Source organism: Tupaia chinensis, unplaced genomic scaffold, assembly GCF_000334495.1.
Source record: "Tupaia chinensis unplaced genomic scaffold, TupChi_1.0 Scaffold000632_1, whole genome shotgun sequence".
NCBI lineage: Eukaryota > Metazoa > Chordata > Mammalia > Scandentia > Tupaiidae > Tupaia > Tupaia belangeri.
Window position 1 is genome coordinate 631,028 of NW_006160152.1, and position 3,889 is coordinate 634,916.

Consider the following 3,889-nt stretch of genomic DNA (forward strand, 5'->3'; position numbering starts at 1 on the left):
GCCCAAGATCCCGAGAGGAGAATGGAGGAGAAGGGATTGCGGCGTGGCCATCCCCCCTGGGGGGTGATTTCTCGCTTTCTGTCTCTCTGTCTCTGTCTGTCTGGCGAGTGCACTCATCCTATAGCAAAAACAAAACAAACAAACAAAAAAACCTCTCAAAAAAAAGTTATTTTGGGGGGCCAGCAGGTGTTGTGGTGGCGAAGGCACTGGACTCCCACCAGGCTAACCATGGCTCGGTTCCAGACCTGATGGTTTGCTGTCTCCCTTTCCCTTTCTCTGTCTCTCCCTGGTGAGTGCACGTGCCCTACAGCAAGTTAAAAGATAATAGTAAATAAAATGATGTAATTCTTTACAAAATATGTTTTTAGGGAACCAGCAGTTAGCGTAATGGCTATGTTGCTGGACTCCCACGTAGTTGACCACGGTTCGCGTCCCAGACCCAGTGGCTTAAAACTCATGCCAGGCGTGTGTACGTGCATGCCCAAGATCCCGAGAGGAGAATGGAGGAGAAGGGATTGCGGCATGACCATCCCCCCTGGGGGGATGATTTCTTGCTTTCTGTCTCTATGTCTCTGTCTGTCTGGCGAGCGCACCCGCCCTATAGCAAAAAACTTCTCAAAAAAAAAAAAAAAAAGAAATATAGAGACAATGGAGCCAGAAGATGGCATGGTGGTTAAGGGTGCTGGACTCCCACATGGCCAATTGCAGTTCGGGTCTTTGCGCGCACGCTCACTCACTCTCTGTTTGTCTCTCTCTCTCTCTCTGCCCCTACCTTGTCAAAATAAAAGTAAATAAATATAGAGACAACGAAGTTAGTTGGAGCTGTAATTTTTTTTATTTTTTGGAGAGGTTTTTTGCTATCGGGTGTGGGCGCTTGCCAGACAGAGAGAGAGACAGAGAAAAAGAGAGAAATCACCCCCAGGGGGGATGGACGCCGCAATCCCTTCTCCATTCTCCTCTTGGGATCTTGGGCACACACGCACACGCACCCGGCATGAGTTTTAAGCCACCGGGTCCGGGACTCGAACCACGGTAGACTACGTGGGAATCCAGCGACATAACCATTACGCTAACTGCTGGTCCCTGGAGCTGTAACATTAATAGTTTTGTGATAGGGGATTTGTACATTTTTCCAGAATGTGCAGTATTTAAGAGAATTGGGCAGACTATCTAGTTAGATTCGTGATTCTAATGTTGATTCAGACTTGCGATTTTTAAAAAATGTTTTCCTCTTAACACTCATGCACTTGCTGGAGAGAGACAGAGAAAAAGCCAGATAGAGAGAAAGCGAGAAACGACCCCCCAAGGGGGATGGCCATGCCACAATCCCTTCTCCTCCATTTCTGTCTGGGATTTTGTACACGCACGCACACGCCCCTGGTGGGAGTGTCAAGCCACCAGGTTTAGGACTCGAACCGTGGCTGACCATGTGGGAGTCCAGCACTTCAACCACTATGCCTCCTACTGTCCCCTCCCTTTTTTCTTTTTAATTTGATAGGGGGGAGGTGGGGAGAGGACAGGGAAAGGGGGAGTGGAGGGTGGGGAGAGAGGGTGAGAAATCACCCCCAAGGGAAATGACCACACTATAATTCTTTCTCATCTACCCTCCTCTCGAGATTTCGGGCACGCCTACATACTCCCTGTTGTTTTTCAAGCTGCCGGGTCCAGGACTCGAACTGCACAGTCAGCTGTGTGGGATCCAGCCACCTCAACCTCCTCACCACCTGGCTGGCCTGCTATCTTCCTTGGTCAGCAGAACCAGGCCGAACTCCCACAGGAACCCAATCAAGCCAGGCTTACGGGAGGACATGGGCTTTGTGCTCACGCAAGCGACGTGCCTTCCTCCTCCGCGCATTCCTGGACTGTCCCTGCTAGGACGGAGACTCAGCAGCTTGGGCGGATGAATCTAGGGGGATCATTGAGATCCTGTCTCCTCTCCCTCCGCTGTTACTTTCCAAAAGACCTGACCATATAAACCTCAGGCTCTCAAACCCTAGTGCGCACCCCAATCACTCGGAGGTCTTGGGGAGAACCCAAGAATGACCTGTTTTTTTTTTCTTTTGAGAGAGAGAGAATGTTGCTATAGATGTTTGCACACGTACTCGCTGGAGAGACAGAAAACAAGAAATCGCCCCCACCGTGGGGCATAGCCACGCCGCAATCCCTTCTCCTCCATTCTCCTCTTGGGATTCTGGGTGGGCACACGTACCCGGTGTGAGTTTCAAACCTGCTGGTTCCCAGAATCCACATTTCTAACAAGTTCCCCTGTGGCGGTGATGCTGCTGGTGGTCCAGGGACCACACTTTGAGAAGTACCCCTGTCCCCCACAGCAATGCCCCACTCCAGTCTCAAGGATAAGTGCTCACTTGGGCCAAATGGCAGAGGCCACCCTTCTGCATGAAGAAAGGATATTCTAGGGGCCAGCAGGTGGCATGGTGGTTAAAGGTGCTGGACTCCCACATGGCCAACCACAGTTCAAGTCCCAGACCTGGCGGCTTGCTTTTTCACTTTCCCTCTCTCTTTCTTACTCTGTCCCTCTCTGGTCAAATGAAAATAAATAAATAAGGTTAAATAAAATAATTCTTTTTTTTTTCTTTTTTGGAGAGGTTATTGCTATAGGGTGCGTGTGTTCATCAGAAAGACAGAGAGACAGAGAGCAAGAAATCACCCCTCAGGGGGAATGGCCAAGCCACCATCCCTTCTTCTCGCTTCTCCTCTCGCGATCATGCATGCACACGTGAGTTTAAGCTACTGGCTCTAGGACTCGAACTGCAGTCGACTACATGGGAGTCCAGCGACATAGCCATTATGCCAACTGCTGGTCCCAATAAAATAATTCTTTAGGAAAAAAATAAGTATGCTCTGGTACCAAGCTTCTTGGAAATTCAATCAATCAACTAATAAGATCACCTACATGGGGCCAGCAGGTGGCGTAGTGGTTATAGGACTGGTCTCCCACGTAGCCAACTGCGATTCGAGTCCCAGACCCAGTAGTTTGAAAATCACACCAGGCACGTGTGTGCACGAGTGCCCAGAATCCCAGGAAGAGACTGGAGGAGAAGGGATTGCAGAGTGGCCATCCCTCAAGGGGGGGAGATTTCTCACCTTCTCACTGTCTCTGCTTCTCCCCAGCAAGTGCATGCACCCTATGTGCAAAATCCTTAAAACAAATAACAAAAAAACCTACGAGCTTTAGCCCCCAAAATGCAGAGACACCACACTGCTGTAAGCAGACGGCAAGGTTTCCGTTTCATTAGCACGTTTGCCAAGATCAACTCCAAGACTTTACTGCCCAAATAAAACTGTCTGACTGTTACGCCTTGGCCGTGGGTCAGCGCGGCTTCCTTCCCCCTCCTTTGAAAAGGAAACTCGAGTTTACCCGTGACGATGCTTTGGAGGGACTGAGAAAACAGAGTTGGAGGGTGGCCGCTGTGGGGTGTGCAGGGCTCAGAGCCCCAGCACAGCTGCGTGTCAAGAAGCCCACGTGGGCTGCACCCTGGCCCTGCAGTGAAACACGATGCTTTGGCTGACACACAGGGGAAGGTTCTAGGGTTACATCTGGAGACCTCCCTGAGTGCACCGGGCATCCGCTTGCTCTGCTCCAGACTGGCTGAGGCTGCATGCGGGTTGCAGCATTGAGACCCTGTTAGGTGCTGTCTGTCTGTCTCCCTCGCTCATGAAAAAAAAAAAATTAACTTATTAACAAAAGGAGGGGGGCAGCAGGTGGCATGGGGTTAAGGCGCTGGACTCCCATATGGCCGACCATGGTTCAAGTCCTGGACCTGGCGTGTTTGTCTGGTCCTATAGTATTCAGATGATAATAATAGTAATAAAATTAAATAATTCTTAAAAAAAAAAAAAAAAAACTGTCTTCTAAAACCCAAAAACA

General features: G+C 49.9%; 1 protein-coding gene across 1 annotated transcript in view; it reads right to left on the reverse strand.

The window, feature by feature from the left end:
- The window catches only part of ADAMTS17 (ADAM metallopeptidase with thrombospondin type 1 motif 17), a 269,537-nt gene that overhangs the window by 249,577 nt on the left and 16,071 nt on the right, over positions 1–3,889 (reverse strand). The window lies entirely within an intron of this gene.